At 41.3% G+C, this 24,384-nt stretch overlaps 1 long non-coding RNA gene across 1 annotated transcript; it reads right to left on the bottom strand.

The window, feature by feature from the left end:
- Positions 1 to 1,793: 1,793 nt before the first annotated feature.
- On the bottom strand, positions 1,794 to 23,530 carry LOC133754277 (uncharacterized). Its single transcript, XR_009865179.1, has 3 exons — positions 23,418 to 23,530; positions 2,373 to 2,643; positions 1,794 to 1,865 (listed from the first exon to the last, which is right to left on the bottom strand). It is a non-coding gene; the product is annotated as an uncharacterized LOC133754277 (long non-coding RNA).
- Positions 23,531 to 24,384: the final 854 nt, after the last annotated feature.

Here is a 24,384-nt window from a genome sequence, read left to right as displayed (position 1 = left end):
TGGTTGAAATAAGATTTCTTAAAATCATGACATAACATAGACCAAATTTGATCATTGTTACAAGGTGATTATTCAAATTTTTGAAAAAAGCACATATTTAAATAACCCATAGCTCTTAATAAAAATTCAGCTGTTTTTGAACAATTAGAATTTAACAGACATCAAGAGAACATAATAGATTACTTTAACACATTGCTTTAACAGAGCATCAGAGGAAGGTTCTTCTTTTTAAAGATCTCTGTAACTCTAACTATGAAGGTACTTAAAAATTTTTGGAAAATGCAAATTATGAAGAAACTGCATGGATTTCATTTTGTGACAAACACTTATCTTTAATTCCATTTTCTGTGAAATTTTCAAAATATGTCATGTGTGTTTATCTCCACTCTCAGAATTTCTTTATCCATCTTTTAGTTATTGGATTCTTAGGTTGCATATAAATCTTGGCTATTGTGAATAATGTTGCAATAAACATAGAGGTGCAGGTATCTTTATGAGGTGCTTAATTCATTTCCTTTGAGTAAAGTCTATTTTTTTTTGACAGGCAAAGTGGACAGTGAGAGAGAGAGACAGGGAGAAAGGTCTTCCTTTACCGTTGGTTCACCATCCAATGGCCGCTGCAGCAGGTGCGCTGTGGCCAGGTTACTGTGCCGATCTGAAGCCAGGAGCCAGGTGCTTCTCCTGGTCTCCCATGTGGGTGCAGGGCCCAAGCACTTGGGCCATCCTCCACTACATTCCCGGGCTACAGTAGAGAGCTGGACTGGAAGAGGGGCAACTGGAATAGAACCAGTACCCTGAGTGGGACTAGAACCGGGTGTGCTGACACTGCAGGTGGAGGATTAGCCTATTGAGCCACGGCACCAGCAGTAAAGCTTATTTTGTCTGATATAACTACATGTGTTCTCCTTTGGTTACTGGTTTCATGGAATATTTTTTTTACAACTTTTCACTTTCAGCCTAGGTGTGCCCTTAAAGCTACAGTGAGTCTCTTACATTCATTAAGTTGGATATTACTATTTTATTCATTCAGCCACTCTATTCTTATGGAAAAACTTAATCCACTTACATTTAAAATAATTATCAATACATAAGAATTTTCTATTGCCATTTGTTCATTGTTTTCTGTTTTGTGCTACTCTCTTCCTCTTTTTTGATCTCATAGTATTTTAAATAAAAATTTCATCTGATTCAATCTTTTCTCCTTTCCCAGCTTACGAATGACATTTCTTCCAAAATAATTCAGTGCCTGCATTAGAGATTGTAATATGCACTCACAAGTCATCTAAGTCCATTTTTGAATAACTAAAATTTTACAGGTAGTTTAGATATCTTATGATAAAATCTTCCCAATTCCTCCCTCCTATTCTTTATCACATTGCTTTCATTCATTTCACTTTTGCATATACTGTAATTACCAGTTAGTCATCATATTCTTCCATTCAGAGAAATACCAGATGAGGCAGTAAGAAAGTTTGTCACTCATGGGCCTTCTATTAAGTGTAGTGTCCGAAAGGAGGTGGCAGCAAGTATCCCCTCTTGATTGTGATGGAAGCTTCATAGTGGGTGGGAGGTTTTGTTGACAACAATGACAGGGAAATTGATCTTGCTTATCCAACTTTCTCAGCTTTAGGTACTCTTCAATTGTCGCAGGATAATTCACTGAGCTATTGATTACACTTTCCTGCCTGAAGGAACTCCAAAAGGAAAGAATATAACTTTTCACGCTTGTCTTCTGAGGAGTTCTGGGTTCTTGGTCTCAGGAGCTATTAACAGTTTTCATGTTTCTGACCAAAACCAGCTTCAACACATCTTTTGTACAGTGCTATCCAAATTCTCATGTAGGAGTGGCATTCATCTAGGTGTTCCTAGGAAGAGAAGATGAGGTTGAAGAAGAAGAGGTAAGGGGTTGAAAGTTGGAGAGCTGCCTAACAGTACATTGTAAAGACAGGTTCTAAGTGGATAGGTCTGGTGTGGAAGTCATCCAGGAGGCAGTAGCGGTTCCTAAGGAATGAAATGATATTTGCTGAGATGACTAATGTTCAGGCTCCATTGTCTTAGGAGCTGCAACAAAACACTGCATTGGCCAACCATAGTATCTTTTTTGACATTGGATACTAAGCTAAGTATACAAAAGGTCCCAAGAGTCACTCATATTGGATATTTTCCCACCTGTTAAAATTGAGGCTTTGAGCCAGATTTCATATAGAGAAATTAAGTACTGTGTGCCATAGTTTAGTGTTGTGGAACAAATTTGTGATTTCTGTATAGTTTTCCATTTAATACTTAGAACATTATGAAAGGAGGAGGAGGGAGAACAGTATGAAATCAATAAGTTTAAGGCCACACCACGGCTCACTAGGCTAATCCTTCACCTGTGGTGCTGGTACTCCAGGTTCTAGTCCCGGTTGAGGCGTCAGATTCTGTCCCACTTGCTGCTTTTTCAGTCAGTCTCTGCTGTGGCCCGGGAAGGCAGTGAGGATAGCCCAAGTGCTGGGCCCTGCACCCGCATGGGAGACCTGTAGGAAGCACATGTCTCGTGGCTTTGGACCGGCACAGCGCGCCGGTTGTAGTGGCCATTTGGGGGGTGAACCAACAGAAGGAAGACATTTCTCTCTGTATCTCTCTTTCACTGTCTAAGTCTGCCTGTCAAAAAAGAAAAGAAAAAAAAAAGAAATCATTAACATTATCCCCCTTTATAGAAAGAAAATTTTAGTGAGAAGGTAATATTTATGAATGGAAGAGGAAGCCAGGAATAGATTCCTCATATTGTGATAAAGAATTTGGATGTAAGTGACAGCAAATATAACTCAACAAAAAAGAGAAGCTGTTGACTTGGGTACCTGAAAAAGTCTGGAAATGAGAATGGCCTTGGGCAGCAGGGTTCATGCTGGCCTAATGATACCATAAGGATTCATTTTCTAGCATTTTTTGGCTATATTTAGGCTGGCTTCACTATGTCTTTGTGTCTGGCAGTTTCACAGTTATATTTTCAACTTTCAGCATAATTAAAAATGGGTTGTCTCTTGTATTAGTCCCTTCAAATGTGCGAACATGCACACATCTAACCAGTCACTGTTGCCCAAAACAGTCCAAATTTATCCTTAAAATAAGAGTATCAGGAAGAGACAATTCTACTTGCACATGATCTGAAACTGAGAATGGAGTTAGTTCCCCAAAGGGCAAAGACAGAATATTTACCAAAAGTAAGTGAATGCTGGGTGACAAAATGACAACAAAGCAGATTTTTACTATAGCATTCTCTCTCCTGCATCCCATGTGGTGCCGGTTCAAGTCCTGGCTGCTTTGCTTCCTATCTAGCTCTTTGCTGTGGTCTGGGAAAGCAGCAGAAGATGGTCCAAGTCCTGGGCCCTTGTGGCCACGTGGGAGACCCAGAAGAAGCTCCAGGCCCCTGGCTCAGATGAGCCCAGCTCTAGCTTGTGTGGCCATTTTGGGAGTGAACCAGCAGATGGATGACTTTTCTCCCTTCCTCTCCCTCTGCCTCTCTGTAACTCTGCCTTTCAAATAAATAAAAGCTTAAAAAAAAAACCTTAATTTTGTAATCAATGTTTTATTGTGATGTGCATGTTCATATTCTGAGTCAAAATTTAAGCATTCCCAATAAAGTTGAATGCCTCATTTCAAAACCAAAATATCCCATTCCACATCAGGTTTATATTTACTTATTTGCTCTTTTTATCTACATAGACTCTTGGTTTCCTTTTGATTCAATATAACCTATTGCTGTCAATATTTATTGTGATGTGACAGATCTAACTACTTACTTCAATCTGACTTCTGTATTTAATATATTACTATCATGTGTCATTATATGACCATAAAAAGATGTTTCATTGATTTTCTTCTTGGCTTTTTTTGTTTTGGTGATTTCTTTCATTTTTATTTATTTACTTGCTTTTTCTTTGATACTCTTTTGAAAAATTGCTTAAGGTAGAATGCTAAGGTTCCTGGTTTGAGAACTTTCTGATATAGACACATAGAGCTAGAAATTAATCTCCACTGCTATAACTGTATCTCATAAATTTCACTGTTTTGTGTTTGCTTTTCATTCCACTCAAAATACCTCCCAATTTTCCTTTTGAGTTCCTCATTAATTCTAAGATTATACTTAATTTCTAAGTATTTATGTATTTTCATATTTTTGGTATTGATTATAATACTTTTTTATTGTAGGATATACTTTATATAATTCAAAATTTTAACATTTTTGTGATTTTTTTTCTTAATTTTGGCCATGCAGTTGTACCTTCTTCTATTGATTTGTAAAGTATACTACAGATGTTAATTATGCCAGATAGTTTGCTACTGTGTTCAAGCCTTCTATGTCCTTACTGCCCCTTCTTGAAATGAAAAACTATGAAGTGATTCTCATTTTTGTATGTAACATTGTTTTTCTAAAGTTTAATTTCTGTATAATTAATATAGATGGTTAACAGAGATAATCTAGCTTTTTTATTTCTGCTCCTAAGACAGGATAATTTTAATTAGGAATCCTTCAAGTTCACTAATTTTTTTTTCTTTTACTTGCACAAATGTGCAATTAAACCTCTCTAGTGAGTTTTTATTTCAGTTGTTTATTCCAGCTTCAAAATTTCTATGTGGTTCTTTTTCATAACTTCTTTTTATTGATATTATTTATTTGTAGATATGTTTCCTGATTTCCATTAATTCTTTGTTTTTTTTCATCTGTTTGAACATATTTCTAACAATTGACTTATTTTCTTCTAGTAATTCCAGTATCTGAACCTCCTAGGAAGAATCTGTTAATTTCTTATTTGTTATGAATTAATCATACTGTCTTGTCTCTTGGCATATCTTGTATTTCTTTCACTTGAATAGTGGATATGTTGAGGTAACTTTGGAAATCAGATTCCTCAAGTTTCTCTAGGATTAGTTGTTGTTATGACTGTGAGTTGTAGGTGTGGTTTCTTTAGTGAATTTTTCAAACTATTTTAAAATAGCTGTTCTGAGACCTTCAAAACTAGCATTGTGCTGGGGTGTGGAAAGGGACAAGGATAAGCGAGCATGTCCTAATGCTCTGTGTAGTACTTCAGTACTTTAGCTCCTGGTTATGTGTTTGCTTGGTGGCTGTATATCTTTGCTAGCTTCCAGAGGGCCAATGTGTTTTAATCTGATGGATTTTCCATATTTCTGGGGAGGGATAACTCCCTAGAATTCTCATTGGCCATTTTGCTGCCATCTCTTCCCTGTGCCCAGATTTTTTTGATTACAATGATTTATGTTTTTCTATAATTTTATTTTAACTGTATTGCTTTATATGTTTTTAAAGATTTTATCTATTTATTTGAGAAGTAGAGTTGCAGACAGTAAGAGGGAGAGACGGAGAGAAAGGTCTTCCCTCCATTGGTTCATCCCCATATGGCTGCAATGGCCAGAGCTGTGCCAATAGGAAGCCAGGAATCAGGTGCTTCTTCCTGGTCTCCCACATGGCTGCAGGGGCCCATAAAACTTGGGCCATCCTCCACTGCCTTCCCAGGCCACAGCAGAGAGCTGGATTGGAAGAGGAGCAGCTGGGATTAGAACTGGTGCCCATATGGTTTGCCAGTGCCACAGACGGAGGATTAACCTACTGCACCACAGCACCTGCCCCTGCCTTATATTTAAAATAAGTTTTCAGGAGCCAGAACTGTGGCAAAGTGGACTGACTGTCAAATGCTGTCTGGCATCCTATTCTGGAGCAATGATTTGAGTCCCAGTGGCTTTGCTTTTTAGGCAGCTCCCTGCGAATGTGCCTGGGATGGCAGGAGAGTATGGCCCAAGTGCTTTTCCTCCTGCTACCCAAGTAGGAAGCTGGATGGAGTTTTGAGTGCCTGGCTTTGTCCAGGACTAGCCTTGGCCATTGTGGCCATCCGGAGAGTGAACCAGTGGATTGAAGATTGCTCCCTTTCTGTCACTTGACCTTTCAAAAATAAATAAATAAATAAATAAAAAATAAGTTGTGTTTCTCATAGGCAGCATATAATTGCCTTTTAACTGAATCTGACAGTTTCAAGGTGTTCAGACCATGTGATAGGCACATTAAGGGCTTCTGAAAGACGTCCAATCCTAATTTCTGGAACCTGTGATTCTGTTGCTTTACACTGCTTAAGTAAATTAAATTTCCAGGTGGGATTCAGGTGGTTTATCAGATAACCTTAAAATATGGGAGATTTTATGGCATTGTGGTATAGTCGGTAAAGCTGCAGCAGTTTGCAATGCTGACATTCCATATGGGCGCTCATGCAAGTCTCTGATGCATCTCCCTGCTAATAGCCTGGGAAAATCAGTACAAGATGGTCCAAGTGTTTGGGGCCTTGCCACCCCCTTTGGAGACCAGAAAGAACTTCCTGGCTCCTGGCTTGGGCCTGACTGCACACTGGCTGTTGCAGCCATCTGGAGAGTGAGCCTGCCAGTGGAAGATATCTCTCTCTCTCTCTCTCTCTCTCTCTCTCTCTCTCTCTCCCTCTTAATAAAATCAATGCAGTGATTGGCCTTGTATTAAATATTTGCTAATTCCTGAAACAAAAAAAAATGTTGACATGGGGATAGAGATGCTTGATTTTCCAGATAAGGTTATAATTTGTTTCTGTGATAAGAAGGGCACTGGATTGAGTGCTCCTCAAGAAAAAATGAAGTGGATGTTCAAAGTTCAGACTTATTGCATGGAAAAAATATGCTTAACAGATAAATACTAAAGTTCTGTTTGTCTTTTCTCCTGAGATAAAATATCAGTTACTTTAGGACAGTTTTTTTTAAAAAGATTTATTTATTTATTTGAAAGTCAAAGTTACACAGAGAGAGGAGAGACAGAGGTGGGTGGGAGGGGTCTTTCACCTGCAGGTTCAACCCCCAATTGGCTGCAATGGCCAGAGCTATGTGGATCCAAGCCAGGAGAAGAAAGAAAATGGACAAGTAACCCAATAAATAAGAATACAACTTGCCGGTGTGGTGGCTCACTAGGCTAAACCTCCGCCTGCAGTGCCAGTACTCCCGGTTCTAGTCCAGGTTGGGGTGCCAGATTATGTCCCAGTAGCTCCTCTTCCAGTCCAGCTCTCTGCTGTAGCCTGGGAGGGCAGTAGAGGATGGCCCAAATGCTTGGGCCCTGCACCTGCATGGGAGACCAGGAGGAAGCACCTGTCTCCTGGCTTTGGATTGGCACAGCACACAGGCCATAGCAGCCATTTTGCTGGTGAACCAACGGAAAGAAGACCTTTCTCTCTGTCTCTCTCTCTAACTGTGCCTGTCAAAAAAAAAAAAAAAAGAATGCAACTAGCCTATATAAATCATAAGAAACAAACAATTAAATGAGATTTTTAAAAAAGATTCATTAATTTATTTGAAAATCAGAGTTAGAGAGAGAGAGAGAGAGGTCTTCCATCTGCTGGTTCACTCTTCAGTTGGCCGCAGCGGCTCGAACTGTGCCAATCCGAAGCCAGGAGCCAGGAGCTTCTTCCAAGTCTCCCACATGGGTGCAGGGGCCCAAGGACTTGGGCCATCTTCTACTGCTTTCCCAGCCCATAGCAGAGAGCTGTACTGGAAGAGAAGCAGCCGGGTCTTGAACCAGCGCCAATATGGGATGCTGGCGCTTCAGGCTAGGGCATTAACCCACTGCGCCAAAACACCGGCCTCTAAATGAGATATTTTAATAGTGTAGTGCATGGCATTCGTGGTGCTAATTATAACAGGTACTAAGGACAGGCCTCCTAAACAAAGTGATTTAGACCTGAAGATTTGGGAAAGGAGATATCCAACGTATAAGGGAACTACAATCCAAAGGCCCTGAAATGAAATGAAATATATCAAAGGACAGGGAAAGAGGCATGCCTGGCCAAAGTGCAGAGATTACAGTAAGAGTATCAGGAGGGAAGACTGGGGGAAGTTTTTAGACTGAGATTTGGATGTGTTTTTTATTATAACTTTCTAATATTTAGAAGTCACTAGAGTGCTTTGAGTTGGGAAGTGACATAATATACTCCCTTATACTTTATCACATGCCTAACCTTCTTCAGCTTTTCTATAGGGTTTCTGAGTCATTATTTCAGATAGTATGTTCTCTGAAGAGTTCTGTCCAAGTAAACTCATTCTGTGACATGGTAGTAGTAGTATCTTTTTTAAAATCATTGCCTAATATTCTCAACATTTTTGGTCTCATATCACATGATATGTGATAATATAATTATCAAATGAAGTAAGATTGAGTTGGTTTAGCTGTCAGTGCTTGCATAATGACTGCTTATGGGTTACATACATTCAGCTCATAGACATATTTTATTTAGTCCATTTGGAAATGTACATATTGGGGAATTTAAGGTAACTTGAGAGTAACATGATGAACACTTTCTCTGTATATCCAAAGGCTCATATTTTGAAAATAATATCAGAGAAATAAGTTACAACAATAGGGGTAAAGGAAAGCTAAAAGAAAAGGAATCTGGGGATACAGGGTCTGTGAAGTTAAAGCTGGAATCCTGTAGATTACTATTCAGCATACATGGCATGCATTGTTGAGAACGCTGTCATTTTATATAGGGCTGATGGAATCAGAGAAGCATCATACAAGGGTCCTCCAAGAAGTTCATGGACAATGGAATTAAAAGATAAATTTATTTTTGTAGAAAACTATTTGAAGTCTATGCAATTTTTTATACTATACATTTTCCACGAACATTTTGAAGTGCTCTCATATAATCATACAAAAAATTCTGATTTATGGGTTCAAATCCCCATTCTAATTGTTTTGGATAAGTTTATTTTTCTATGGCTCAATTTTCTTCTCTGCAAAATAAGATAATAAATACTTTGTTGATAGGGCTGCCATGAGGATCAAGTGATTAATAAATACAAAGCACTGAGAAAAATGTTACTTAGTATTACTCAATAAGCTTTATTAGTACCGTTAGTCTCATTTTACAGGCAACAAAATCATTATACTCAAACAACTTAGTGACATTGCTGAAGTTACCCAGTAAGTTAATGAAAGAGTCAGATCCTGAAATCTAGATCTTTTAAGAAGCTCTCCTGGGGCCAGTGCTGTGGTGCAGCAGGTTAAAGCCCCAGCCTGCAGTGCTGGCATCACATGTGGGCACTGGTTTGGGTACTGGATGCTCCACTTAGAATCCAGCTCTCTGCTGTGGCCTGGTAAAGCAATGGAGGATGGCCCAGGTTCTTGGGCCCCGTGCCTGTGTAGGGGACCCAGAGGAGGCCCCTGGCTCCTGGCTTCAGATCAGCTCAGCTCTGGCCATTGTGGTCATCTGGGAGGTAAAACAGCGATTGGAAGACCTCTCTATCTCTGGCTCTGCCTCTCTTTGTAATTTTGTTTTTCAAATAAATAAGCTAAATTTTTTTTTCTTAAGACACTCTCCTGGCCATAAGCATTTTGAGAGTAATTTGAATAATTTGGAATGAGCATCAAAAATGGCCAGTTCTACTCTTGTTTAATTCAACATTTAATCTAAATCAACAGTTGATAACTTTTCTTGGAAAGAAAAAGTATTAATTTGGATGGTAAATTAGTTTAAATGGTAACCCATAATTTACTCTTAACATATTATTAATTGTCTGTAATACTTAAAAACTAAAAAGGAAACATTATTTACTATAAAAATGTATCATAAATTCAGGATTTTTTGTTCTCAATACTCGCTAAAAGTCTTACAAATAATTGAGGACCATAAGAGCTTATGGTTTTTGTATGCCTATTATTATTAAACATACAGAAATTAAAAGTGACAAACATAAAATGTATGAATTTGTTTAAACTACAGCTATTAAATGCTACCATAAATAACACTTTTAATGAAAATAGCTATTTTCTAAAACATATTTAATGAGGAAAGTACTATTATTTTATATTTTTGAAAATCTCTGATGCCTGGCACAAAGAAAGATTGCTTGATTCTCTTACCTGCTTCTGTATTCAGCCTGTTGTAAAATCAGTCTGGAAAAGTCCCGTACATATGCATCTTATTTTTCATATAATTTTTTTTACATATTTATATAAGGGGGAGAGAGGGAAGGAGAGAGAGACAGAGAAGGAGAAAGCACTCCCAATTGCTGGTTCACACCCCAAGTGCCCTCAATAGCTAGGGCTGGGCTGGGATGCTGGGCGCCAAATTTGCTGTGGTTTCGTTCTGAGAGGAGCGTGGTGGGGGCAAGAGGCACTGAGTCACCACAGAGACCCTGGGAGTTGGGTGAAAGTGGGCCAGAGGCGAGCAGCCTGCAGATTTGTTTATTTCAGTTGCTACAGGGCTTAGATAGCCAAGACAGTCAATCTGGTCAAGGGGCAGTTTATGCCCTAACCAATCACAGCCTGTTGCCAGGCAGGCTCCTTTGCCAGTTGGGTTTCAAAGCCATTCCTGAGTAACTGACGCTCGCTTGCCAGAGGCCATCTTGATATGGCCTTCTCATTCCACCACAGCTGAGAGCTGGGAATGCAATCCATGTGGGTAGCAGGGACCCAATTATTTGGACTGTCACTACTACCTCTCAGGACCTGCATTATCAGAAAGCTGAAGTCAGGTACTCCAATTGTAAGGGTCGCAGAACGTCTACCGCCAAGGAACGACTCCAAGAGACACTCTCATGCAATCAGCAAAGGGTTTATTTTCTGCAGCATGCTGGGGCTGTCTGAACACTCAGGAACAGAGCAGCCCCGAGTGAAAGAAGGCTAGGGTTTTTATACAGTGCATCAAATGAATGGGAGGGGGTGAGTTCAAAGATCACTAAGTTACAGGAATTTATTGTAGCTCTTTCCAGACTCCTGCAAGCATTATTGCGTGAGACAGTTACACAAAGCAGTTTTACAAGGCCATCTCTCAAGCGGATGGGGACAGTATCACAGGCAAATGGAGACACATGTTTCAACAGAGATAATTCGGTTCCTTATAACCGTGGCTACATTTGGATTTTTGGAGTTTCAGTTTTATGGCTTTACTTTTAAGCTTTTAACCCTTCACAATTTAGGATACAAGCATCTTAACTACCTGCTTCATGAAAGTAGTTTTCACTAAAACAAAACAAAACAAAACAAAAACAAAAACAAGCAAACAAAAAACCAAAAGAACCCTTGATAGTGTCAGAGTCCACTAGGGGTTCCCAGAACATGCTTTGCGAACCATTGATGGGGCTGGCATCATTGTGTGGCAGATAAATATGCCACAGCATACCATAAGAGTGCTGATCCAGTTCGGTGCTCTTGCACCTGGGAAAGCAGTGGGAGAAGGCCTAAGTACTGTCACCTTCTCTTATGGAGTCCCAGGCTCTTGGCTTCAGTCTGGCCCAGCCCCAGCTGTTGTGGCTGTTTGGGGAGGGAACCAACAGATGGAAAGTCTCTCTCTCTCTCCCTCTCCCCCCTTTTACTCTTTCTTCTCTTTTCTCCCTCCCACCCTCCCTCCCTCTGTGTAAATATTAAAAAAAAATTGAGGACCATCGATGTAGATAAAAATGGATTTGAGATGAATGATATAAATCCTACCCAGTTTTCAAAATTAACTTTAGAGATGAAAAGTCAATGTCAAAAGCAAAGTATTCCAGGGACCAGTTGTGGCCTTTGTGTAACATTAGTGACTCCAGGGACAGGTGTTGTGACTCACTGGATTAAGCCATCACTTGGAATGCCCTCATCCCATATTGGAGTGCCTGGTTTGAGTCCCAACTTCTCTGAGCTTCTGATCCATGTTCTTTCCAATGTACTTGGGAGATAGTAGATGAATGCTCAACTATTTGGTCTTCTGCCACCCACATGGGAGAACCAGATAGAGTGCTGGATCCTGGTTTTGGTTTTGTCTATCTCTGGCTATTGTGGACATTTGGGGGTAAATCAGCGTATGGAAGATACGTCTCTGTGTCTCTCCCTCTGTGTTTCACTCTGCCTTTCAAAATTAATTAATTAATTAACTTTAAAAAAGATTAGTGACTCCAGTTAAACATTACAAGTGATATGCACAGCTACCCCCATTTCTTTGACTAAATAGTAAATAGCACTCCTACATTTGTGTGTCCAGAAGAGGTGAAGTGAAATAGAAATGGTTCTCAGTTGCTCAGAAGACAATGAGTGTGCTCTGATTTCACAGGAAAATGAGAAATATTCTTTTTTTAAACTTTTATTTAATAAATATAAATTTCCAAAGTACAACTTTTGAAGTATAGCGGCTACCCCCCATAACCTCCCTCCCACCCACAACCATCCCATCTCCTACTCCCTCTCCCTTCCCATTCTTCATCACAATTTATTTTCAATTATCTTTATATACAGAAGCTCAACTTAGTATACACTAAGTAAAGATTTCAATAGACTGCACCCACAAAGACACACAAAGTATAGAGTACTGTTTGAGTAAAAGTTTTACCATTAATTCGCACAGTACAACACATTAAGAACAGAGGTCCCACATGTGAAACAGGTGCACATGCGCTCACCTGTCTTCTTTCTTGTCTCCAAACTCCTTGGCATTCCTGAGTATTATATCAGTTTCCTTTGTGATGAGAGCTGGCTAATTCCAGTGGTTCCTTTTTGAAGTTGATAGGTACAGATGAGGCATTTGAAGGGTATTTTTTACTTAATAATTGAACGAATAACCTGTGAAGAATTTAATTCTATTCTTCATGTCCATTAGATTTATTCAGTTCTGAAGACCAGCTATTATTGATTTAGAGAAGAAAATTGTTTATAATCAACTCAGCAAAGTACTGAGAATTTAGGCTGGTACATAGGAAAAAAACCTTGAATGAATCATTTTTTGTGATATGGTTCATTCTGATGATATCCGAGTATTTGTAGAATCTTCAACATGCCAAATATTTCATTTCTTCATCAGAGGTGTGAAGTCCCACATACTATGTTAGTGCTATCAGTAAGTCATTTTATTTATTCACTCAAAATTTGCTGACTTACTCTCATACCATATGTGATAGTAGATATTGGTAAACTGCAGGTGAATGCTAATAATTCATATTTTTTAGTTCAGGGAATACTTTTAAATTATGTAAGAATATGTGAACTTGGCCAGCACTGCGGCTCAATAGGCTAATCCTCCACCTGCAGCACAGGCACACCAGGTCCTAGTCCCGGTTGGGGTGCCAGTCCTGTCCCGGTTGCTCTTCTCCCAGTCCAGCTCTCTGCTGTGGCCCAGGAAGGCAGTGGAGGATGGCCCAAGTCCTTGGGCCCTGCACCCGCATGGGAGATCAGGAGGAAGCACCTGGCTCCTGGCTTCGGACCAGCGCTGTGCACTAGTCGCAGTGCGCTGGCCATAGCGGCCACTGGGGGGTGAACCAATGAAAAAGGAAGACCTTTCTCTCTGTCTCTCTCACTGTCCACTCTGCCTGTCAAAAAAAAAAATGTGAACTACATCTAAAAACCTATTTTTTGACACAATGATTATAATCAAGAAGGGACTAATTCTAACTAACCTGAATGATTTTTGAGTATTTCTCCATGGAATTAAGTCCTGTAGAAGGTGTAGGGATCAGGAAAATGAGGAAAGCATATTCTTATCAAAGAGAACAAAACTGTGTATGGACCTGGAGTTGGGAAAAGACCCGAGGTATGCAGGGGATGTCAAGTCCCATGAAAGTGGAATACAGGGTGTGTATGAATGGAGGCTAGAGCAAGGCTGGAAAACACTGTGGTCAGATAGGACTGACCTCAGGTGCTGAAAAGGGGGGTTTATACTTTATCTCATAAATCACAGGGAATCATCAGTGGTCTGTTTTCTTTTTCTTTTCTTTTCTTTTTTTTTTTTTTTTTTTGGACAGGCAGAATTAGACAGTGAGAGAGAGAGAGACAGAGAGAAAGATCTTCCTTCCATTGGTTCACCCCCAAATGGCTGCCATGGCTGGTACGCTGTGCTGATCCAGAGCCAGGAGCTTCCTTCTGGTCTCCCATGGGGTGCAGGGCCCAAACACCTGGGCCATCCTCCACTGCCTTCCTGGACCACAGCAGAGAGCTGGACTGGAAGAGGAGCAACTGTGACAGAACCAGCACCCCAACCGGGAATAGAACCTGGGGTACCAGCGCTGAAGCCGAAGGATTAGCCTAGTGAGCAGCAGTGCTAGCCTCAATGTCCTATTTAAAAGATCACTGATTTAATATAAAAGTCAAATCATTTTCAATATTAATATCACAAAAATTCAAAAGACAGAGGTCACTACTACTAAGAAATCCATACATTTCATCTTCACGGGAGAAAAACTCTCTTCCTCTGAAGATAAAACAGCAGAGCCTCTAACTACCCTTGTTACCAACAGCCAGCATCATCTGTTACTGCCTCCACTAAATGAAAAGCAGGTGTTCCACCAACCATTTTCTACTCTACTTTCATTTGCCAGTGTGGATAATCCAATCAAGTCCCTACTTACAAGTTTACTGACCTCATAAAAACAGAATCCTTGTTACAGTGTGAACAGTTTTTGGCTTCCCACAGTCATGTGTTAACACCTGGAAGATGAATGTCAGTGAGTTAAGTGTAGAGACAACATAATTACAGCACCTGTGACATGGTCCAAGGGGAAAGTCACTGAAGGTTTCTCATGAGAGGACTGGCTTTGTAAGCAGTGTGCTCCCTGTGATTCTTTTTTTTTTCAGAGGTGGAGTTACAGACAGAGAGAGAGAGGGAGAGGGGTCTTCCATCCACTGGTTCTCTCCCCAAGGGCCACAATGGCCGGAGATTCACTGATCCAAAGCCAGGAGCCAGGAGCTTCTTCCAGGTCTCCCATGTGGGTGCAGGAGCCCCACACCTTTGCCCTGCCCCTTTCTGTGAGCTCACGCCCCTGCCTGACCTCACCTGTATGCCCACCTGCCAATCAGACTACGTAACCACTCCCCCTATGAAGTGAATAAAAGCCTGGAGCACGGTGGGCCCCTTTCTTGCTGTCCACTGCCTCTGCCTTCCTGCCTGGGTGCTCTGCTCCACATTGTTCCCGGCCTGCTCTCTGCCTGGTCTGGACCCAGCCTGTGCTTCTAGACTTCCTTCTCCCCTGATTAGAGCCCTCACTTTCCTGTGCATTTCTCCCACTGAATCAGGATGAAACACTTTCTGGCTTCTTTCAGCTGATATTCAGAGTTCTTATCTGAATAGATAGCAAGAACTCTCAAAATATTAAAAATCAATAATAAGGCTGGGTGATATCAGGCCTAACTCTGATCAACAATTAGAGTAAATATTCAAATTAAAAGGCAGAGACTGTCAAACTGGAATTTTCTTTTTCAAAACAAAAAAGAAAAGATCCAACAAAGCGCTGTTTAAAGATGGTCTTTGGACTCAAAAATACAGAAAAGACTGCAAATGAAAGAGGAAAGAGGAGGAGACAGAGGAAGAAGGAAAGAGGTGGTGAACTGTGATGACTGGAAAAGCTGTTATACAGACAATAAGGTAAGAAAGCTGAGGATACATGGTAGGCCTGGAATAGCTCAGGGTTCTGGCCTTTCGTACCCTCAGAAAAGAGAGATGGAAAAGGGAGACAGAGCAGACTTCTACAGAGACAGTTCACTTTATTGAAGCAAACAGGGGCAATGGTCTGTTCTTGCGAAGAGACTTGGTGGGTTTTATCTGGTCTGGTTGCCAAGGGAACTTGGCACCAGGGGCTCTCCAGAAGCCTTGGAGACCTTTTGCTTATCTGGTTTTGCAAGCAGTTTTGCAGGGGCTAGACAGAGAGAGACCACGGTGGGGGTGGGAAGGTGACATTCTTGTGAGCAGTTTCGTCCTTTAATACTAGTATCAGACAAAATAAATTTCAAAATAAAGCAAATCGCCAGAAATAAGAAGGAACTTACCCTAGTGATAAAAGGGTAATAAAACATAAAAATCATAAATATAAATGCCTTTTAATATCTTCATAAGACACCTCTCACAGCCGTATCTAAAACTGGGACAGTTCCCAGGACAAAAACTTCTCCTTCCTCACTCTGTATCTCCTCCCAGATAAATGCATTACACTCCCAACCTACGGGCTCATATCCAGACCTCCCTTCAGAACTATGTACTTGGCTTCCCACTGTTCTCTCCTGGCTTCTTTAGAAGGCATAGTTAATATCAGCATTAATTATAACACTGCAGGCCAGCACCGTGGCTTAACAGGCTAATCCTCCGCCTTGCGGCGCTGGCACACCGGGTTCTAGTCCCAGTTGGGGCACCGGATTCTATCCCGGTTGCCCCTCTTCCAGGCCAGCTCTCTGCTATGGCAGAGACAGTGGAGGATGGCCAAGTGCTTAGGCCCTGCACCCCATGGGAGACCAGGAGAAGCACCTGGCTCCTGGCTTTGAATCAGTGCGATGCGCCGGCCGCAGCAGCCATTGGAGGGTGAACCAACAGCAAAAAGGAAGACCTTTCTCTCTGTCTGTCTCTCACTATCCACTCTGCCTGTCCAAAAAAAAAATTATAACACTGCATTATTGGATCTCTGACATGTACAGACAGAATACACACAGCATTAATAACATAACATAAAGGAGTGAGAAGGAAAGAAAGCTGTACTGGAAGAAAATTTTCATAGTTTATTGGAATTAGATAAGCTGAAATACACTGCAATATGATGCATATTTTAATCCCTAAGAACTAAAATTTTCAAGTTTAAAAAAAATCAACACATAACACAAAAGAAGGAGCAAAGGATGAGAATTTTGAAGACCTAAAAAAAAATTTAGAAAACAAATATCAAAAATGGCAGACATAAATCCAATCATATCAATAAGTACCTTAAATTGAAAGCACCAAACATTCAAACTAGATAAAAAGCAAGATGTAATAATATGTTATCTTCAATAAACACACTTTGGATGCAAAGTACAAACAGGTTCAAAGTAAAATGGAGAAAGTGTAACATGCAAAGAGGAATCCGGAGGCAGCTGGACTGGCTATGTTTTTATCTGGCAAAACAGCCTTTAAGTCTAGAAATACTACTGGAGACAAAGACAGAGATTGCATCACAATGAAAGAGTCAAAGCAGCTGGAGATGAAAGATCTACATAGGCAACAACAGAGTCTAACAGAAGGGATGGGCCCAAAACTGCCAAAGGTAAAAAGAGTTCACCAGTAATAGGTAGAGAATGCAATACCAGCTCATAAGAACTCATAGAGCACCCAGACAGAAAATGAACAGGGTATAGAGGAACAGCAGCATCAACCAACTTGACCCGACATTTACAGAGTACTCCACCCAGCAGATAAAGTAACAGCAGAGCACACATTCTTTTAAAGTATACATGGAGCATACTTCAAAGAAGACTATAGACTATCACAATATCTCATCACTATCATATCTCAATAAATCAGACAGTATGTAGTCATAATAGAACTAAATTAAAAATCAACAAAAAGAAATGGGAGAGGGAGGCTGGCACTGTAGTGTAATGGGTAAAGCCATCACCTGCAGTGCCAGTATCCCATATGGCCCTCAGTTCGATCCTGGTTCCTCCAATTTCCATCCAGCTCTTTGCCATGGCTTGGGAAAGCAGTAAAGATGGCCCCTGCGTCTGCATGGGCGACCTGGAAGAAGCTCCTGGCTCTTAGCTCCTGGCTTCAGGTCAGCCCAGCTCCTGCCATTGTGGCCATTTGGGGAGTGAACTAGCAGATGGAAAATCCTCTCTCTCTCTCTCTCTCTAATTCTGACTTTCAAATAAATATATAAATCTTTAAAAAAAGAAAGAAAATTGGAAAATCCTGAAATACTAGGAAATTAAACAACACACTTCTAAATAATCCATGAGTCCAAGAGAAACCACAAACTTAAACATATTTTGAACAGATTCAAACAAAAACACATCATATCACTTAGAGAATGCACTCAAATCACTGTTGACAAAAGAAAAGTCTCAGAACCAATAACCTAAGATCAATAAGACAGAAAAGCAGGGAAAATCAATAAACCAGACATTGGTTCTTTCACATAATACTGACATTTGGCTATACCAGGGTTTCTCAGCCTCAGCTTCGTTGACATTTTAACCAGATAATCCTTTCTTGCCGGGGGAGCAGAGAGGCGTGCAATACACTATACAATGTTTAACAGCATCTCTGATCTCTATCCAACAGCTTCCAGTTGCAACACCCCCAAAAAAGCATTTTATGAACAAAATGGTCTCTAAACATTGTTAATGTCCCCTGGGGGAAAAAATGGAACAAAATTAACCCTGGTGATTCAGAACAAGCAAAAAAGGGAGAAGAATCAAACTACCACAATCAGGGATGAAGAGGGGACAGCCCTTCCCATTCTGTAGAAATTGATAATAAGAAAATGTTGCCAACAAATTAAAATTGGAACATTTGCATGAAATAATTAAATGTTTTTAGCAAAAAATAAGGACAAATTACAGGAGGTATTGTGCATACTGCAAATAAGTAATCCAATATTAAAGACAGAAAATGTAATGAATCCAAGAAACACTAAGAGCAAACTGCGGAAATTTTGTTTGAATTGTTTGAATAAGGTGCACTGCAGGAGTTGGTTTGCTCTTTTTCTCTTTTTTTTTTCTGACAGGTAGAGTGGACAGTGAGAGACAGAGAGAGAGAGAAAGGTCTTCCTTTTCTGTTGGTTCACCCCCCAATGGCTGCTGTAGCTGGTGCACTGCGCTGATCCGAAGCTAGGAGCCAGGTGCTTCTCCTGGTCTCCCAAGCAGGTGCAGGGCCCAAGCACTTGGGCCATCCTGCATTGCACCCCGGGCCACAGCAGAGAGCTGGACTGGAAGAGGAGCAACTGGGACAGAATCCTGTGCCCCGACTGGGACTAGAACCCAGGGTGCCAGTGCCGCTGGCAGAGGATTAGCCTATTGAGCTAAGGCGCCAGCCGTTTTGCTCTTTTAATCATTTAAATACACATGTGTGCCTGCTGTAACAATTCTAACAGTATACAACATCTAAAGTCAAAGCAAGAGTTCACACTTCATCCTTTCCATATCTAGTCTGCTGATGCAATATTGCCAACAAGGTGTAAGGTAGCTTTCCTGTATGTGTGTGGGCACAGCCTGTTCCTGCAAACATCACATATAGTTGCTGATTCTGTACAAAAACAAGACTATACCTACAGAGTTACATGAACCAAACGGACTTGCTTTTTATTCAATATATTACTCATAGGCCTCCAGGACAATTCATATACTTCCACCAATGAACCATTATATTCCACATGATAATTATTTTTCAGTGTCCATTAATGAAGTCTATAGGAACACAGCCATATCTATCCATTTATGGTCATTTATGGCTGTTTCTGTGCTACAGGGCAGAGTGCAGTAAATGTGACAAAGGCTATATGGCCCACAAAACCCAACACATATGCTATCTGGCCCCTCATTGAGTAAACTTGGCATTCTCTGCTTTAGAGCAGTGGCTTTCAATTTTGGAGTCACCTGGAAAGCATTAACAATGATGATTAAATTGGTTGTGGGTGAGCCTGGGTGCTAGGATTACAAGACACACAGTATTTTATTTATTATTGATAACACTTGCATAATATGGCTATCAAGGTCTAGTTTGACTGTATTAAATTTTTTTTTTGGACAGGCAGAGTGGATAGTGAGAGAGAGAGAGACAGAGAGAAAGGTCTTCCTTTTTGCCGTTGGTTTACCCTCCAATGGCCGCTGTGGCCTGCGCATCGTGCTGATCCAAAGCCAGGAGAGGAGCCAGGTGCTTCTCCTGGTCTCCCATGTGGGTGCAGGACCCAAGGACTTGGGCCTCCACTGTCTTCCCGGGCCATAGCAGAGAGCTGGCCTGGAAGAGGGGCAACCGGGATAGAATCCGGCGCACCAACTGGGACTAGAACCTGGTGTGCCGGCACCGCAAGGCGAAGATTAACCTGTTAAGCCACGGCGCCAGCCAAGTTTGACTATATTAAAATTTAACCATACTCTCGATGCATATTTAGACTGTCTCTTGATCTTTGATCTTACAAATAATACTGCAATAAATACTATCAACATTTCTTTTTAAAAAAAGATTTTGTTTGTTTTAAAGGCAGAGTTAGGGGCTGACACTGTGGCATAGTGGTTAAGCCACCAACTACAGTGCTGACATCCCATTCAGGCACAGTTCAAGACCTGGCTGCTCCACTTCCTGTCCAGCTCTCTGCTATGGCCTGGGAAAGCAGCAGAAGATGGATCAAGTCTTTGGGCCTCTGCACCCACGTGGGAGACTCAGAGGAAACTCCTGCTTTGGATTGGCACAGCTCTGGCCGTCGCAGCCATCTGGGGAGTGAACCAGCAGATGGGAGGATGAGAGACCCCTCTTTCTCCCTTTATTTCTCTCTCTTTCTCTATCTCTCTGCCTATAACGCTTTCAAATAAAATACATGAATCTTTAAAAAAAGGTGGAGTTAAAAGGGGTGGGTATCTTCAAATGGCTGCAATTGCTGGGTCTAGCCCAGGTCAAAGCCAGGAGCTAGAGCTTCTTCCAGGTCTCCCATGTCAGTGCAGGGACCCAAGGACTTGGGCCATCTTCTGCTGTTTTCCCAAGTGCATTAGCAGTGAGCTGGTTCAGAAGTGGAGCAGGGGCCGATGTTATGGCATAGCAGGTAAAGTCACTGCCTGCAGTGCCAGCATCCCATATGGGCACCAGTTCACATCCCAGCTGCTCCACTTCCAATCCAGCTCTCTGCTATGGCCCAGGAAGGCAGTAGAAGATGGCCCAAGGCCTTAGGCTCCTGCCCCCACGTGAGAGACCCAAAGGAAGCTCTTGAATCCTGCCTTTGGATCAGTGCAGCTCCAACCATTGTGGCCAACTGGGGAGTGAACCAGCGGATGAAGACCTCTCTCTCTCTCTCTCTCTCTCTCTCTCTCTCTCTCTCTCTCTCTCTCTCTCTTCTCTGCCTCTCTTAATGTCTGTATGTAACTGTGACTTTCAAATAAATAAATAAATCTTAAAAACAAAAAAAGAAAGAAAAGAACTGGAGTAGCAGGGACTCAAACCAGCATCCATATGGGATGCTGGCATCACAGGCAGCAGCATTACCCACTATGCCACAGCACTGGCTCCAAACATTCTTATGCTAGTATTGTTATTTCAGTCAAATACATCTCTTTAACTCTTTATCTAATTATCAGAGGCAAAGACAGAGACTGACTGAGCTCCCATTTACTGATTCATTCCACAAATGCCTGCAATGACAGGGGCTGAGCCAGGGCCAAAACTGGGAGCTGGGAATTCAATCCACATGTTCCACACAGGTGGCAGGGACCCAATCACCTGAGTCATCATGGCACGATGGCGTAGCTGGTAAAGCCACCACCTGCAGTGCCGGCATCCCATATGGGTGCCAGTTCGAGTCCTGGGTGTTCCACTTCCAATCCAGCTCTTTACTGTGGCCTGGGAAAGCAGAAGATGGCCCAAGTGCTTGGTCCCCTGCACCTGGCTTTGGATTGGCGCAGCTCCAGCCGTTGCGGCCAATGGGGAGTGAACCAGCGGACAGGAAGATCTCTTTCCCTTTTGGTTGGTTCCTCTCTGTGTATCACTCTGTCTTTCAAATAAATAACTTTTTTAACAATTGTGAATTGGGCCCCCTGCCCGAACTATGGCACCGGCAGTGTCAGCATCCCATATGGGCACCAATTCTCTCCCTCTCTCTCTCCCTCTCTCACTCACTCTTTCTCACTGCGTCTTCCTCTCCTTCTCTATAACTCTTGCAAATAAAAATCTTTTTTAAAAATTGAGAATTGTCTGGACCTTAATTTTAACAGAAATGCCATTAAAGTGTTGCCAGTAAATATTAAGCTAGTTGCTGATTTTTCCCTTATTGTGAGAGACACACACACATACACACACACAGAAATCAAGCACAGGTTTTGGAATGTTAACAAAGTCTTTTATTCTTAATATCCACTGAGATAATTACATGGATTTTATTCAACTTGTCCAAATAATGTTATACTAATATACTTCCTTACATTAAATCATTTGTATTTGCATTCATTTTCTTTAGCAATGATCTTCATTTCTCTTGTGCCCTTGTCAAGGTTTGATATCAAGTTAATATTATTAGGGGCAGGCGCTGTGGCGCACAGGGTTAGCGCCCTGGCTTGAAGCTCCGGCATCCCATACAGGTGCTGGTTCTAGTCCCAGCTGCTCCCCTTCCAATCCAGCTCTCTGCTATGGCCTGGGAAAGCAGTAGAAGATGGCCCAAGCCCTTGGGCCACCCGCGTGGGAGACCCAGAAGAAGTTCCTGGCTCCTGACTTTGGATTGATGCAGCTCCGGCTGTTGCGGCCATCTGGGGAGTGAACCATCGGATGGAGGACCTCTCTCTCTCTGCCTCTCCAATCTTTCTCTCTTTACCTCTGATTTTCAAATAAATAAATACCTCTTTTTTTAAAAAAAAAAGTTAATATAACTAGCTTCATAAAACAAATAATTACAAGTGACATCTACTGAACATTTTTTAATACTCATTTTTCATGCTGTTCATGTGAATTTCATCACAGTCCCATGATATCTGTTACCTCTCTTCCAGAGATGGTGTAGCTAAATCCTAGAGATTCAGTAACTTCCCTAAGGAACCCAGTCACTGAGGACAGAGGTGAATTTCAAGGTGGGGGCATGCTAATATCCAACATTCCATGCTACTAGACACCTTTCTGTCAACATTCTATGGAGAGTCACCCTGGGGTTACTTGATGGGCTAGGAAAGTCTCTAGCTAAGGGTGTTGCAAATTCCCCAGCTCTGCTAACAACTAGAAAATCTGCTAGACCACAAGAAAGCTGACTCTTTGCAAGCTGGACATTCAGATTCTAGTCCATTCTGCAAGCAGTGAACCTCTGGCTGTCCTGCCCACTTGCTGCATCCCTGTAGCCTGTTCAGTACATCTATCTGCTCTCTCCATCTGGATGGCAACACACTTTACAACCACAAGTAAAACTGGAATTCAGAACTTTCCAAAAATGGGGCAGTAAGAAAATACATCAGTAAAATTGTAATAATCAAAAATAATGTATTGGGGCCGGCACTGTGGTGCAGCAGGTAAAGCCACCGCCTGTAGTGCCAGCATCCCACATGGGTGCCAGTTTGAGTCCTGGCTGCTCCATTCCCAATAAAGCTCTCTGCTATGGCCTGGGAAAGCAGTAGAAAATGGCCCAAGCCTTTGGGCCCCTGCACCCATGTGGGAGACCTGGAAGAATTCCTGGCTTTGGATAGGCTCAGCTCCAACCATTGAGGCCAATTGGGGAGTGAACCTGTGGATAGAAGTCCCTCTCTCTCTCTGCCTCTCCTCTTTCTGTGTAACTCTGACTTTCAAATAAATAAATCTTGAAAAAAAAATAATGTGTTGAGGATCAGTCTCTTCCAAAGTTCTTCAGTTTTCTACTTGTTGAACCAATTTAATAAAGTTCAATTTTTATAGAAAGTTACAGATTTATCAAGTTTGAACATTCCTAGCATCTACTTTGAAACAACTCCAAAAAGCAAAGCAGAGACTCAAGTTTACCTTGACTTTCAGCAAGATGAGGAATCTTTGATGTGACATATCTGGCAGTATCTGATTCTGCTGATTCAGTGTTTATCTTCTCCAGCTGAGCCAGGAGTCCCACAATCGGAGAATTATTGGTAAGGCTAAAAAAAAAAAAAAAGAGGAAAAAAAAAAAGAAAACAAAAGCAAATGTTATCTAACATCAGGATACATTCTATACCAACTGTAAAGTCAGTACTACAAGATCACTGTGTATTTGGAGGCTGTAGGGTGGAAGGTTCTGTAGATATCTGTTAAGTCGATTTGGTCTATAGTGTCAATTAACTCTACTGTTTCCTTGCTGATTTTCTGTCTGGTTGATCTGTCCATTGGTCAAAGTGGGATATTGAAGTCCCTCATTACTACTGTATTGGAGTCTCTGTCTCCCTTTAGATCCAATAACATTTCTTTTCAATAGCCAGGTGCCTTGTAATTAGGTGCATATACATTTATAATAGTTACATCTTCCTGTTGAATTGATCCCTTAATCATTACATAGTGCCCTTCTTTGAGTCTTTTAACAGGTTTTGTGTTAAAGTCTATTCTGTCCTATATTAGGATGGCTACATCCGATTTTTGGTTTTTGTTAGCATGGAATACCTTTTTCCATCCTTTCACTTTCAGTCTGCATGCATCTTTGTTGGTGAGATGTGTTTCTTGTAGGCAACAAATGCATGGGTTTTTAATCCATTCTGTCTGTTTGTATCTTTTAACTGGAGAGTTGAGGCCATTTACATTCAAGGCGACTATTGATAAGCAACGACTTTGCTCTGCCATTTTCCCCAAAATATTCCTAGTTTTTACTTTGGAATTCCTTTGACTTTTCCTGGGAGATTTTCTTCCTTTACCTTCTTTCATAGTGATGACCATGTTTCTGTGTTTCTGTGTGCAGCACATCATTAGGCATCTTCTGTGGGGCTGGATGGCTGGTGACATAGTCTCTCAA

Source organism: Lepus europaeus (genome assembly GCF_033115175.1).
Source record: "Lepus europaeus isolate LE1 chromosome 12 unlocalized genomic scaffold, mLepTim1.pri SUPER_12_unloc_1, whole genome shotgun sequence".
Lineage (NCBI taxonomy): Eukaryota > Metazoa > Chordata > Mammalia > Lagomorpha > Leporidae > Lepus > Lepus europaeus.
This window is presented reverse-complemented; position numbering and strand designations above follow the sequence as displayed.